The sequence below is a fragment of the Canis aureus genome, chromosome 29, assembly GCF_053574225.1.
Source record: "Canis aureus isolate CA01 chromosome 29, VMU_Caureus_v.1.0, whole genome shotgun sequence".
NCBI lineage: Eukaryota > Metazoa > Chordata > Mammalia > Carnivora > Canidae > Canis > Canis aureus.
Genome location: NC_135639.1, coordinates 24095256 through 24111606, shown reverse-complemented (window position 1 = coordinate 24111606; position 16351 = coordinate 24095256). Strand labels below are relative to the sequence as shown.

Below are 16351 nucleotides of genomic sequence, written 5' to 3'. Positions count from 1 at the left end.
ATAAAGGGAAAAACTGCATGGAAACTTACTGAATGTCTAACATTAAGAGACTTTAAATCAGGGGCAGCCCAGGTGGCTCAGTGGTTTGGCTCCTCCTTCATCCCAGGGCCTGATCCTGGAGACCTGGAATCGAGTCCCATGTCAGGCTCTCTGCATGGAGCCTGCTTCTCTCTCTACCTCTCTCTCTCTCTCTCTCTCTCTCTCTCTCTCTCTTTGTGTCTGTCATGAATAAATAAAATCTTAAAAAAAAAGAGACTTTAAATCATGGTCCATACATTTGCCAGAATATTATGCACCCATCAAAATTGTGGTTATGATGACCGTGTAGCAACATAGATACACCTTAGCTCCTGTTTAATATATATATATATATGTCCTATTACATGCATGATATATATGAATCATATATATTATGATATATATATACACATATATAAGATCATATATATCATATGTATATACACATTCATGCATGAGACGTGTTAAGTAAAGTTGTGCTATCTGAATACAGATATGCAAAAAATAAAATAAGGTAAAGAGAGGAAGAAAGGGAGCAAATAAGGAGGGAAGTAGAAAAATTTTAAAAGGATTGGGATTTGGAATATTCCCAAATATTTCCTGGATTCTCTTCGGATGATGGAATTATGTTTGTGCATTTTTTCCATACCATTTGTTTTCTAAGTTTTCTGTTATTTCATTAGATTACTTTTATAATTGAAAAAATTCTGAAAAGTAATCTACTTTAAATAGCTTATGTTCAGTCCTAGTAATTAGAAGGTGCTCTTAAAAAACTTTTTAGGTGTGAATAGGGTCACGTTGGGTAAAATTGTCTCAAATCATAATTTAAATACCTTTTCAAGAGATAGTGTGGTGCAGAGGGAAATTTCCCTGAACTAATAGTACATTGAGTCTAAGATTTCTCTTTCCTTAAGCTTTGCTTTTCACTCTGGTCCCTTTTAAACTGTGAAAGTCTAGAAATTATGTTTGTTTCTCGTAACAAAAAGTGTACTCTTGTTGGATATAACCTCAATCTATATTATTTACAACTCAGCAATATATATAGGTCTTATTATTTAGAAACATCCACTATAGATAGATGTTAAGGAAGTGATTTATTCTGGTAGTTTTTCAAATGAATTTTGCGACTATACCCAAAAATTGAATTAGTATTTGGTTATTTGATTTGACAGCTGTAATGGAAACAAATACTTTGGAGCTAAGGGGTGTAGACATATGCAGTGAATTAAGGTCTGTGCTGAGTAACTCTTACACACCCGTGTTATGTTATTCAGTATTGGACATATAGGTGCTTCTCAGAAATGGAGATTTATGACTTCAAATATCTCCTATGTATGGGCAGTGACAGGGGCTTTTATGTACATTATTATATTGAATTCTCATGGGAGCCTGGAAGGTGGATAGTAGTATTTCCGAATTACAGGTGAGCATATGACTTTTAAGAGCAATGTTAACTTGCTCAGGGTCATTACCCATTGAGGGGCCTGGCCTGCTCTCTATCTTCCGCCTTCCTGAGATCCCCCACTATGACTCACCACACCTCACTCTCCCTCATGAGTAGATAGATTTACCACCTCCTCTGGGCAGAAATGCATATGGGCCAGCTCACACTGAATCCTAGCCCCAGAAAACACTGTAATGATGCGATAACAAAATCAGCCATACCAAGACTAGGCCTTCAGATGGATCCAGTTCTTTTGTCACATCCCTTAGCTGATAGCACTTTCCAGGCGGGACCTTGAGGCCGGAAGCCATCAAACTGCTTACTGATGTTAGGCCATAGGACTAATTAATTCTGCCTCAAGCAGAAAAAGAAACAACAAGGCAGTTGTGTTGGTTTTTTTTTTTTTCCCCAGGTTTTGTCCATTTTTGCTCTCTGCCCGTTAATTTGTTCGAACATGTGGGTTAATATGTAGATTAAACCAAAGAGTTTGCCATTTAAATAGGTAATACTATGATTTGAAGTTTTTTAAGGAAGTTTATGGAGACAACATCTTTAATATGGTAATGAAGATAGAAGTTGAAATCATTTAACTTCATTTACAAATCATGAATATGTATTATGCTTTAAATGAAAAGAAGGGCTAAAACAGATATAGTGTTTGTTCAATTTACTAAAGAGAAGACAATTTGTCAAGATTTTTTTCCCCCAAAACTCAAGCAATATGCAAATGTAGGAAAATCAGACCCCCATGTTAATTCCATGGCATGATGAATATTTTTATAATCCTAATTAGTACCAGTCATTTAGTCTAGCAATTTCCCCCAATCTAGCCAATTTGAAATTAAAATAGATGCCTTGATTACAAAACTCATTAGCACAGAAGCACCCTTCTCACTAACCAGTTCATTTAAAATGCACAAACTGAATGAAGTGTGGAACACTTGTGTTGTCAATTGGCATAAGTGAAGTGAGTCTTAATTGGAAGCATTGTGAAGTATTTGTATTGCTGCATGTTTCATTGCAGTATAATATATCATTCATTAAATGTAACAAAAGCAACTTTTAAATGGTTTAATTAAGCAGAGTTGGTGCACTTGGTAATTTTTATAAAGTCGAATGTCACAATTGTTTGCATTTGAAGTCCTGATGGGTATTAATGTCATGAAGACGAAGTCTGACTCTGCATTTATCACTCTGATTATGTGAAGATGGCAGGTTTAATGTGAGAAGAGAAAATTAAATTCTAGAGCATTGACTTCTTACTTAAAAGTATCCACATGCATGCATATTGTCTCATGTATGTGGACGTGGAAGCTCCAGAAATGCCTGATTTCTGGCTGGGGGTAGAGAAGGACTGAAGACTAGGAGTGAAATGGAAGGAGCAAATAACAGTTGGAGGTTTTTCTTTTTGTCATTTCTTTTTTAATTTTCTTTTTTAATCAAGGGAGGAAGTAGTAGGTGGGGAGAAACTCTATCCAATATATTTTCATCTACTCAAAAGAGCAATAGAGATGTGTGGCAGTGCAGATTGATGTTCTGTCTAAGCCAAATGTTGTGGGAGTGGGAGAGGAGGGGAATACTGGCTTCATACCAGGAAAATTCTGAAAATGGGGACTCCACAGAAGTCCTGAGCTGGAGCCAGATAGCAAGGATTTCGAGGCTGCTTTTTGTGTCGAAGTTTACAGAAGAGTTGTAATGATGGTAGTTCTGTATGCATAAGGTACAAGACAAGCACAGAAGCCACTGCTTTGCTGATATTTATTCTCTGTCTATTCCAGATGTCAGCTGTTACCTCATGTTTATGGACTATTTCAACCCCACATCAATGAGGATGTAAAACTCAGCCATGTCATTGGTTTCCATGAGAAATCTAATTTTAACAGACACTGTTGATGTCCTGTCCATATGCATTTGGTATTTCCACTCCAGAGTGGTCCCACTGACATCTGATTGCTAAGATTTGCATTTCTTTGCTGAAAGCCTATTTTCAGACCCTCTAGAGGCTACCCCACTCCTCTGCACATTATGCAGTAGAAGTGCCAGGAAGCCAACATGTGGGAAGAGTCTTGAGCCAATGACCAACAGAATTTGGTGTATAGATCCTCTTGTTTCCTCACTTCTCTCTGAGCCAAGTGTTATAGACCTTTTTCCAGAATTTCCCATTGCAGGTAAGCTTTAGTTGCCCACAGAGTTAGGTGGCTTTATAATATACCATGTATCAACTGCCTTCCATTGTCTGGGTAATTTCTCTACTCCCAGACCACCTCCCAATTAGACCACTTAATTCTTATGTCACTGACTGCTCTTGGGGGAAACTGTAACCAACTATACCAAACATTTTGTGATTAGATAGTGTCACTAAAGAATCATGGTGTTAAGGATCATAGCACATAGGTTTCCACTCAGCAAATTCCCTTCAACATTTCCATGTTCCTGGTTTCTTCTTCGTCATGCCACCCTCTGGTGAGGAAAACCAGAAGCTGCATGATGCCCTCTCCCACAATGATGTCCACCTGTGAATCCCCAGAACCTGTGAATTTCCCTACAGAGCAGGAGGGACTGGGCAGATGTGTTTAAGTTAAAGATCTTGAGATGGAGAGATTATCCTGGATTACCCAGGTGAGCCCAGTGTAATTACAAGGGTTCTTATAGAGTAGGGCAAAAAAGGAAGAGTCAAAGAAATAGGACAATGGAAACAGAAGTTGGAGTGATAGTCTTTGGAGTTGGTGCCATGAGGGCAGGGAATGCAGGTGGCCTCTAGACATTGGAAAAGATGAGGATTCTCTCCTGGAGCCTCCAAACGGAATTGCTGCCATGTGGATACTTTGATTTTAATCTGAGACTGATTTCAGATTTCTGACTTCCAGAAAATATTTTATAGTCTATAAATTGTATTTATATTTATAAATTAAACTTATCTTCTCTAAATTATTTTTAAAAATTAATAAATGTGGGTTATCTTCAGCCACTAGGTTTGTGGTAATTTGTTATAGCAGTGATAGGAAACTGATACCCTTCCTGACCCTTCCCGAAGCCTCAGTAGGTCTTCTGTCCCACAGCAGGCAAAATCCTCAGCTTGACTGTGCCTGCTTCTTGGATGCCCAGGCTTCCACAGACCCAGATTCAGGCCATCCAGGCTATACTTTTGACTCGTCTTTACATTGATCCATGAAGTCCTGGAGTAAGAAGAGGTCCTCCTGAGAGGAATTCTGGTAGAAAAAAAAAAAAACTTCTCTGTCTTGTCACACATTGTATTATTTAGCTAGGCCTGCCCTAATGAGTATCACAGACTAGGTGGATTAAGCAATAGAAATATAAGGTCTCACGGTTTTGGAAGTTAGAAGTCTCAGATCAAGGATTAGTTTCTTCTGAGGTCTCTCCCCTTGGTTTATGGATGGACCTATTCTCCCTGCATCTTCACATGGTCTTTCCTCTGTGTATCTATGTCCTAATCTCCTCTTCTTTTTTTTCTAATCTCCTCTTCTAATAAGGAGACCAGTCATAGTGCATTAGGGCCAACCCTAATAACCTAATTTTAATTTAACTCACTCTTTAAAGGGCCTGTCTCCAAATACAGTTACATTCTAAGGTAACGGGGGTGAAGACTTCAACATATGCATTTAGAGGGGACACAGTCCACCCATAACATATTCACATGTCAAGGTTGGTGAGTGATGGAAGTCTTATTGAGCTTTGGGTCTCCACCATCCTGTGTGAGGGCAGAGTAAGAGTCCCTTCCTGTTTTGTAGCCTCAGATGTTCCTGAGGCATATGGAGTGGAACCAACCACCAGAAAGGATTTGAAATGAAGGGGAGGTAATGAACTGAGGGTGGGACTTATCCCTAAGATGGAAATCAGAGCCACATGAGAGGTCCTGAGACTGGTCAGGAAGGTTTCAAACTGATCTTTGGCCTTGACTCTGGCTAAAGTTAGGAAATCATAGAGGGCACAACAGAAAAGATGGCACCCAGGCCAAGAAAACCACTGGGAAGAACTTTGAGGGAACAGAGTGAAAGAAGTCTGAGATGGAAACTTATCCTTTAGAGTCATGGCTATGTGCTTGTATAATCTAGATTTGTTTAGTTTGGTTTTATTTTGGTATTTTATTTTTATTCTTTCTTTGCACTTGAAAATGTCAGTAGATCTGAGATGTGCCAGAAGTTACAGAAAGAGATTTCTTTGACCTGAATGTGTTACAGATCTTCCTCTTCCTCCTCCTCTCCCTGTCCTCTTTCTTCTTTCTCTCCTCCACCTCCTTCTCCTCCTCCTCCTCCTCCTTTTCTTCTTCTCTTTTGAGTACAATTGACACACAATGATACATTAGTTTCAGGTGTACAACTTAGTGATTTGACAAGTTTATACATTATGCCATGTTCACCACGATTGTAGCTACCATCTGTCCTATTATATCACTATCACAATACCATTGACTGTAATCATTCGGCTGTGCATTTATTTCCAGGACTTACTCATTTTATAACTGGAGACCTGGATCTCTCCCCTTCACCCATTTTACCAATACCTTTCCTCCCCTTTGGCAGCCATCAGTTTGTTCTTAAAATTAATTGTTGGCTTCCCTGTCATTTGGAGGATGAATTTAGCTTAGTACGTTGATCATCATAGTTTGGATCCTGTCTGACTTCCTACACCTCTTTCTAGGCACTCCCCTAACTCATGCAACAGGTAATGCACCCTCTTGTTTCACACCAGAATACTTTGGAACATGCGCCTCCCTCTGGGAGACCTTTTCCCCTTCTTCATCTGGCTAGTCCGAAAACAAAGACTTTCTAGAGAAAGCTTTCCCTGGTTAAGATTGCCTGTGGAAATGTAACTGAACTTACCTAGATTTTTGAGAAAAATCTGGAGAGAAGCTATTCATTTCAGCACATGGAAAGCTTTTTATTTTATGGTTTTACATTTTATAAGTACCTAAGGGATTGTGGGACCAATGTTTTTCTCAGTGTTTACAACATGTAATGATCTTAAATTGTCCCTGGACAAGAGATAAATAGTACTTGCATTAAGGTAATAATTATGGGGTTGAAAAGAAAGGGGACAAATTATGGTATGATTTGAAAATAGAAGCAGACTTTGTGACTGCATAAAGTCACAGGGAGGAAGAGTGCCTGATGACTCTGACCATGACAAGAGCCAAAAGGACACCATCGATCTGATAGGCTGATTGCCTGAAAGAATATCTAAGGCTGAGGGTTGTGCCCGCAGCATGTTTCATTCCTGACAAAGGAGATGCCTGTTTCTCAAAAGCACACAGTGGTGGAGGGGAGACCCTGGTGTGCATTGCTGCTGAAGTGTACCATGGAGGGGATAATGACCTTCCTTTGTGGTCACTTTTCCCGTTAGCTGCTTTTCTGACATTTTGCCCCGTTGCCTCCCTCAGCTGCTCTGAGTGCCGGAGGCAGCAGCCAGCAGTAGCTGTCTAAGTTATTGAAACAAGGCTCTTTAAAATGGAGACTTTTTAATTTAAAGTGCTTGGTAGAGATACCAGAGGTTGTAATCTAGAAGCTTTGTAATAGGCAGCTGGGGAAAGAGTGAGGGAAAAAAGATATATTAACTTTCCTTTCTTCAAATATTGTTGTACTAATATTGAACTTGAGTGTTTTCATAATTAAGATGTAGGAAGGTGGCTGAGGAATCCACTCTCCCGGGTCTATCAGGCCTGGAGGGGCTCTGAAACCTTCTAGCCCAGAGGCTTCAACCCCCAAAGGGAGCTTTCCAGTTTCACTAGTAGATCATTACTTGTGATGCATTCTGTCTTCCCTTAGGTTTATACAACCTCTTTCCCTTTTTGGATGCTGACATTGCCAGTTTAATTGTCAAGTCGTAAGCTGATATTATTTGTGTGATCTCCACTAATGGTATCACACCATCAGTCATTAAAAATCACTGAAATTATGCTACGGTGTTTGTCTTTTTTCCTCCCAGGGAACCTACTAACAGAGACCAGAGTCTAACAAATCCCAACAGATTCATGTTTTAAAATACTGAAAAAAAAAAAAAAACCCACAACTTTTTCTCAAGTGAAAAAATGATAAGGTAAATGGGAAAATGAAAAGTACAGAGAGCAAAAACCATTTCTTTGCTTTAAGTGTATGTCATTGAAAGTATCAACAGCCTGCTCTTTATCAGACAGATACCAGGTCAAGTATTACATTCAACAAATATTTACTGAGAATTTACTAGGTGCCAGGACTTAGGGATTCGGTAATTCAGGGTACTGATACAAGCTCTGTGGGCATGGAAAGAGACACACTGATCAAATAGGCAATTGATGGCAGTTCTGACAAGTGCCACAAAATGAAAGTATTGATTGTTAAAATAGCATATATTGGGGAGAAACTCTGACCTAGCCTCAGAAATGTTTGATATTATTACTGTACTCAAAGAGTTAAGATATTCTTTTGAAGTTAAACATTTTTAAGTGCTCATAAATATTATTAAAGTATGGGCAGCCCAGGTGGCTCAGCGGTTTAGTGCTGCCTTTGGCCCAGGGCATGATCTTGGAGACCCCAGATCGAGTCCTGCGTTGGGCTCCCTGCATGGAGCCTGCTTTTCCCTCTGCCTGTGTCTCTGCCTCTCTCTCTCTCTCTCTCTTTCTCTGTGTGTGTGTGTGTGTCTCATGAATAAATAAATAAAATCTTTAAAAATATATATATTATTAAAGTAAAGCTAAGGCCACTGTATGAGTTGCCTTCAGATTTCTTTTTCTTTCTTTTTCTTTCTTTCTTTCTTTCTTTCTTTCTTTCTTTCTTTCTTTCTTTCTTTTTCTTTTTCTTTTTGGGAAAGAGAGAGAGCAGTCATGGGGAGGGGCAGAGGGAGAGAGAGAGTCTTAAGCAGGCTCCATGCCCATCACAGAGGCTGACACAGGACTCGATCTCACAACCTGAGATCATGACCTGAGCCAAAAGCAGGAGTCAGATGCTCAACTGACTGACCCATCCAGGCACCCCTTGTCGCTCTCAGATTTCCATAAAAACTTTATCGAGGTATAATTGACATTCAATAAGAGCAGAAGTTAAAGTATACACAGTGGATAAGTGTTGATGTGAAGATACCCACACAGTCTCAACTACAGTCAAGAAAATGAGCATAGCCATCACCCACCCCTGGTCTGCAGTTTCCTTGTGCTCCTTCATAGTTCCTTCCTCCCACCCTTCCTCATTACTCCACTGCCACCAGAGTCACAGTTGGGGACTTGCTCACTGTCATATCCTATACCTATCCCATAGTTTGCCTGATTTATAGGATCGCTTGCATTCTGTAGAGTTTTTGTAAAAGGAATCATACAGTATATGCTCAATTGTTTGCATGGCTTTTTTCTCTTACAATTATTTTGAGACTCATCTGTGTTGCTGTGTGTATGAGTATTTATTTGTTGATTTATTTGCTGGGTAGCATTCCATTTTATGGATAAACCAAAATTGGGTTGTTTATTCACCCATGAACGGAGATTTGGTTTGAATGCAGGTTTTGGTTATTACACATAAAGCTGCTGTTACCATTCCTGTACAAGTGTTTATATGGCTATATACTCTTATTTCTGTTGGACAAATACTGAGTGGTAAAATGACTGAGTCATGTGGTAGATGTAGCTTCCAATGTTTATGAAATGGCGAACTATATTCCAAAGTGTTTGTACCATTTTACACTTCCACGAATAGTGCATGAGACATGCAGGTGCTCCATATCCTTATTATCCCTGATTATGGTCTGTCTTTTCCATTTTAGCCTAGATTCTAAAAAGCATGCAGTTGTATCTCACTGTGATTTTAACTTTCATTCTCTTAGTAACTTAGCTGTGGTGAGCATCTTTTCATGTGCTTGCTTATGATCTACATAATTTCCTTTGGTGAAGTCTCTGGGCAAATATTTTGCCTGCTGAAAAATTGTTTTGGCATTGTTATTGAATGTTGAAAGCCATTCTATATTCTAGATAAAAGTCCTTTTTTATATATGTAGTTTGTAAATATTTTCTCCTATTCCATGGCTTGCCATTTAATTCTCTTAAGTGTCTTTCAGTAAGGAGGGTTGTAATTTTGATGGAGTGTATTTTGTTAATTATTTATTTTGGGATTATGCTTTTGGGGTCATATCTAAGAAATCTTTGCCTAAGTCAAGGTCACAAGGATTTTTTTCTTCTGTTCATGGCTATGGCTAGATGTTTTATAGCTTAATGTATTATATTTAGACTATGATGTATTTTGAGTTAAATTTGTGTATGGTGTTTGAGAGGTATGAGACAAAGTTTATTATTATCAATATCTCCATTGAATTGGCTTTGCTTTTTTGTCAGAAATCGATTGTCCATGTACATGCAAGTGTTTTCCTGGACTCTGTTCTATTCCATTTGTCTAGTTTTCTATCTTGAAACCAACATTACATTATCTTAATTATCATAGTTTTATAAAAGTCTTGAAGTCCAGAAGTGTAAGTCTTCCAGGTTGTTCTTTATGAAAATTCTCTTCATCATTCTAAATATTTTGCATTTTCATATGAATTTGAGAATCAACTTGTCAATTTCTATCTTCCAGAAAACTCTTCTAGAATTTTGATTGAGATTATATCAAGTCAATAGATCAATTGCAGTACAGATCAATTGGACATTTGACAAATATTTTCTGATTCATAGCCACATCATTATCTCTCTCCACTTACTTAGGTTTCCTTTAATTTAATTCAGTGATACTTTACAGTTTTTAGTTTATAGTTCTTGCACTCTTTTGCTAGATTTATCCCTAAACATTGTAATAGATGTGCCTTTTTTAAAAAAAGATTTTATTTATTTATTCATGAGAGACACAGAGAGAGAGATAGAGGCAGAGACACAGGCAGAGGGAGAAGCAGGTTCCATGCAGGGAGCCTGACGTGGGACTCAATCCCAGGTCTCCAGGATCAGGCCCTGGGCTGAAGGTGGCACTAAACTGCTGAGCCACCAGGGCTGCCCTGTGACTTTTTTTAAATGGCACTTAAAAATTCAATACTTTAATCTTTTTTTGGTACTTTATAGAACAAGTAGAAAGAAAAATCAGTAAGGATGTAGAAAAATTGAATGACACAATCAACTAACTTGACCTAATCGATTTTGATAGAACACTTCACCCCAAAAAAGCAGAATACACATTGTTCTTAAGTGCATATTGAACAATTACCAAAATCGGCCATATTCTGATTCTTTGTGACTGACTACACTTTTTGTAACTCTTCACTTGTAAAATGGAACTATTTTGACTAGTTTCAGAGAAGTGTGAAAATTACCTAATGTGTAAAAAAGTATTTTGAAGCCATTAAGAGACTGTGAGAATCAAGAATTAATAGTAGCAAAAAAAAAAAAAATCCATACTATTAAAATGTGACTTTGAAATGTCAAGTAAGTACAAACTTCCCCCCTCTCATCATACTGTGTACTTTAGTTCAGTGGAGAGACATGGAGACAGCGCAGTGGAAGATGAAAAAAAAGTGGCTTTTGGGAGATTGGTTCCTGGAAAGTATAACTAAATTTAGCAAGTCCTTTAGTTTGGCTGGGGCACAGACTGCAGGATGGGGAGCAAAGGAAGTATAGTCAGAAAGTGAGTATGTGGTCAGCTTGGATGGGAGGTGGATTTGGCATTAACCTAAGGAATTTGTGTTTTATTGTGTAGAGATGGGAAATTATTTCTTTTCTTTTTAACACAGTCCATGTGGAGGTTGGTAACTGTCTATTTAAAATAACAAAGGCTATTTGAATAAGTCACTTCTTGACCATGAACTAACCATTAAAAATCTAAAGGGAATTTCAATTTTGTCTTTCATCAATTTCATATGAGCATCCAATTTGTTTCAGAATTTCAGATGCGAAAGTTTTTCTCTGGCTCTGTGTCTCTGGTATGAAACTTGACCTTTCCATTAATGGTCTTACCCCAATGAAGAAGTCCATTCTAGGCCGGGCGATAATCTGAATCTAACACCCCTTTATTATGGTAATCAGAAACAGCTCTTTGTGGATGCTTCCAGTCCTTGAGGGAAGAAGAAGGTGCATCAGGCATTGAGGATAAGGGGGATATAGATGTGTGCTTTTTGTTTTCTGGGGACTGTCCCTTGGAGATTAGCTCTACAGCAGCTAAAATCCAGGACACAGTTTAGCATTTAATCGTTTCCTGTTCTTCAACGTTTGTTTTGTGTGTACATCTTGGCTCTGTAACAAGATCCCACTTTCCTTATGCTAGACCCTACCTTTGCATTCTGCAAACCTCTGCTGAAGACTTGAAGGGTTTAAATAATTGTATACAGTGCTTATATAACTATAATGATGAGTCAGACTCAGACCTTCCCTGAAGTGGCTTAGTCTGGTGTGAGACAAAAAGGCACAAACTGTTAATCACCTATGCTGCCATTGGAACCTTAGGAACCAGTGACTTCCTGAAGCCACAAGCAGGGAAGGGTTTTTGAAGACTGCAAAATATTGGGGGAGGAAGGGAGTTGAGTTTTAGGGGAGGAAGAGGATTTCACTAAAGAAAGGAACCTGCTAAGTGTACTTATTAGGTGCCCAGTGCATACTTGGTGACAAGTCAGTTATGAACAAAGAGGCTCAGTTAAGAAGAATCAGTACTTTAGAGGACACCTCGTAGTTAATATGCAGCTGAAAATGGGCATCCTTGGGGAATATAGTACTAAGCTCTGGAAAGAGAACTGGACTTGAACTCAAAATTCCTAGATTTTTATCCTATGCTTTTCTTTTTTCCAGATGTGTGTTACCTTGAGTGAATGGCTTAGCTTCTCTGAGCCTGCTTCATTTTCTGTAGAATGAGAATAATGATGGAGAGCTCACAGGCGTGTTGTGAGAATCCTATGGAAAATGGTGTTATGCATAAGCTAAGTCCCTCCTCATTGTGATATCTCTGCTTGGCAGAAACCAGTTCTGCCTGATACCGGGCCCCACAGCAAGTAGATGACACCCCTTTTCATATGATTTGGTGTCTGAACTGGCTGGGCTAACTTTGATTTTCCTCTCCACAGGGCAGTTATTTGTTTCTTTGTAAATCTCCTCTTCTTTTGCTACTTTGAATTTTAACTTCTCTAAGACTTCAGAGGGGTATGTTCTCTTGGGTGAAGTTATCTGCCAAAATTCTTTGGAACTTCAGTCTCCTTAATGTCTAGGACTCAGAACTCAAAGGGCCAGAGGTCTCAGGCAAAGGAGGCCAACCGGGTAATAGTTGGCTAATAAGACCATATGTCACTGAGGACAATTTTCCAGCAGAAATCATCTGCCATTGATTAATATGGAATGTAGACGTCTGACTGGGCTGTCTTTGCTCATTAAGTCACAAGCTGGGCTTCTGACTCCATTTGCAATTCATCAGGGTCCATGTTCTCTAATTACAGAGTTGAAGACAGCAGTGCTCAGATTATCCAGCTCTTTCTCTTTATCATGGAAACATACACAGAGGAGAAAATTTATGACAACGTGCGAACTATGACATTTTTAGCATTTCAATTGTGCCAGCATCTCTTGGTTGTGTTCCCTGAATGGCTTGTGTCTATGTGTGTGTGTGTGTGTGTGTGTGTGTGTGCACACGCACTCACAGTCTGCTACAGAATGAAATGGGGAAGGGGGGTCGGGGCAAGATTACAGAGAAGTAGGGTCCCCAAGTCACCTGTCCCCATCAACTTACCTAGATAACTTTCAAACCATCCTGAAAACCTACAAATTTGACCTGAGATTTAAAGAGAGAACAGCCGGAACACTATAGAGAGAAGGGGTTTTGCTTCTAACAAGGTAGGAAGGCAGAAAAAAAAAAAAATTAAAAAGGCAGAAAAAAAATAAAAAAGAATTCAGTGGGGGAGGGGCCCCGCAAGGAGCCAGGCTAAGGTGGGGGGATGGGCAGGGGGGATGCTCTGGGACAGGAAGGCCCAGCCCGGGAGAAGCGGGAACTTTAACAAATCCGCACGGGATTCTTCCCGGAGGGAAAGGCGCTCAGCAGGGAACCGGGCAGGAGCAGGAGGGGCAGCGGGGCCTCCAGGCTCCTGGGGTCACTAACAGGAGGGGCGCCCGGGGAGAGCGTCCCACACACCCGGGCCCATCTCGGTAATGGGCTGGAGCGCCCGGTGGGGCCTCGGGGAGAAGCCGGGGGAGTGGGACTCAGGGAGAAGCCGGGGGGCAGGCGGGGGCTCCGGGGGAGGGGGCTGCGCCTGCTGCCTGCGGGAGCCACGGCCCGGGAGCGCGATGCCAGCAGCGCAGGCCCCGGAGCCCAGGGCGCAGAGGACACAGCCCAGGACTCTGCACTCCCCCGGGACAGGCGGAGGCAGGGAGGGCCCAGCACAGCCAGGACGCTCCTACCCCAGGCGCCCCCGAGCTGTGCAGGTCAGCGCCCCCCGCCCCAGAGCATCCAGGCCCCTGCAGACCGGGAGCTGCAGTAGTTACTGCGGGAGCTGACTCCAGGGCTGGGGAGCTGGCCGCCGCCAGTGTGGTTGTTCCTCCTGGTGTCACCCTGTGCCTGGGACAGAGCTGGGCTGCCAGGGAACAGGGACCTCACCGGGTAAACAGCTCCCACTGAGCCGTGCACCTGGTGGGGGGCGGGGCAGCTCCCCCAGGTGCACACACCTGAGACTCAGCACAGCAGCCCCTCCCCCAGAAGACCAGCTAGAAGGACAGGGGAAGAGCAAGTGCTTGACCGAGCAACGCTGGAAAGCTCCAGGGGAGGGGAGCTTTTACAGTATATACAGTAGTTTACAGTATATAGAACCAGAGGGTATCCCTACTATTTTTTTCTTCCTTTTTCCAGTACAACTCGTTTTTATACCAGACTGTAAATTTCCAATTTTTTTTCTCTTTTCCCACCTTAACTACAATATTTTACCACTTCTTCTTTTTTAAGTTTCTTCATTTTTGGCTTTCATATTTCTACAATTACAGGTCCTAGATATATTTTCCACAACATACTCAATTTTGGGAGATATACAAGGTATTCTTTTTTTGTTTTGTGTTTTTTGTTTTCTCTGCCTCATTTTGTTCTACAATTGCGGAAGTTAATACCTTCTAAAATATGACCAGCATGCACACAGAATGAAGTGGTATACCGTGCTAGTTCATTCTGTGAGATTCCTCATTCCCATTCTCCCCCCCTCTTTTATCTCATTTATGTTTCGGTAATCATTGTTGGGGCCCTCTACAAGTATTTCTGGTTTATATAAATTTGGGACTAAGCATCTTCTAACATATAGAACTTAATATACTCAGAACCAAGAGGTTCACCCTCTAGGACCCCTCAGGTAGACTGCATTTTCCCTCCAAATACTACAACTTTGTCACCACCACCATCTCTCAGTGCCCCCCTTTTTCTTCTTCTTTTCTTTATTTTTTTCATCTTTAGTTTTGCTTCTTTCTCTTCTTTTTTTCACTCTTTGTTTTTTTCTTCTTTGGGATTCTTGGCCTTTTATTTTTTACTACTTTGTTTTAAATTTTGTTTTTCACTTTAGTGGTCCTTTTGTTTAATTTTGTTCTGATCTTTTTTTTTTTTTTTCAATTTCTGGTCTCTGACCTTGGCAGAATCATCTAGGGTGAAATTTACCTAGGTTGTGGTTGATATTCTTGACTCAGCCTGCTCAAACAGCCACAGTGTACTGAGCAAAATAACTAGAAGGAAGAACTCACCACAAAAGAAAAAATCAGAAACAGTACTCTCTGCCACAGAGTTACAGAATTTGGATTACAGTTTGATGTCAGAAAGCCAATTCAGAAGCACAATTATAAAGACTCTGGAAAAAAAAATAAAGGATTCAAGAGACTTCATGACTGCAGAATTTAGATCTAATCAGGCCGAAATTAAAAATCAATTAAATGAGATGCAATCCAAACTGGAGGTCCTAACAAGGGTTAATGAGGTAGAAGAAAGAGTGAGTGACATAGAAGACAAGTTGATGGCAAGGAAGGAAGCAGAGGAAAAAAAGAGAAAAACAAAAGACCATGAGGAAAGGTTAAGGGAAATAAATGACAGCCTCAGAAGGAAAAATCTACATTTAATTGGGGTTCCAGAGGGCGCTGAAAGGGCCAGAGGGCCAGAAAGCATATTTGAACAAATTATAGATGAGAACTTCCCTAATTTGGGGAGGGAAACAGGCTTGCAGATCCAGGAGATAGGCCCCTCTAAAGTCAATAAAAACCATTCAACACTTCGACATTTAATAGTGAAACTTGCAAATTCCAAAGATAAAGAGAAAATCCTTAAAGCAGCGAGAGACAAGAGATCCCTAACTTATATGGGGAGAAATATTAGATTAACAGCAGACCTCTCCACAGATACCTGGCAGTCCATAAAGGGCTGGCAGGATATATTCAGGGTCCTAAATTAGAATAACATGCAGCCAAGAATACTTTATCCAGCAAGGCTCTCATTCAGAATAGACAGAGAGATAAAGAGCTTCCAAGATAGGCAGAAACTGAAACAATAAGTGACCACCAAACCAGCTCTGCAAGAAATATTAAGGGGGACCCTGTAAAAAGAAAGGAAGCCCAAAGAAATAAGAGACAAAAACAGGGACTGAACAGGTATTACAATGACACTAAATTCATATCTTTCAATGGTAACTGAACATGAATGGGCTAAATGATCCCATCAAAAGATGCAGAGTTTCAGACTGGATAAAAAAGCAAGACCTATCTATTTGATGTCTACAAGAGACTAATTTTAGACCTAACGACACCTCCAGCATGAAAATGAAAGGTTGGAGAACCATTTACCATTCAAATGGTCCTCAAAAGAAAGCTGGGGTAGCAATCCTCATATCAGATAAATTAAAGTTTATCCCAAAGACTGTAGTAAAAGATGAAGAGGGACACTATATCATACTTAAAAGGTCTATCCAACAAGAAGACTTAACAATCATGAATATTTATGC

At 40.2% G+C, this 16351-nt stretch overlaps 1 protein-coding gene across 2 annotated transcripts in view; it reads left to right on the top strand.

The window, feature by feature from the left end:
* The window catches only part of SORCS3 (sortilin related VPS10 domain containing receptor 3), a 586644-nt gene that overhangs the window by 317424 nt on the left and 252869 nt on the right, over window positions 1-16351 (top strand). The window lies entirely within an intron of this gene.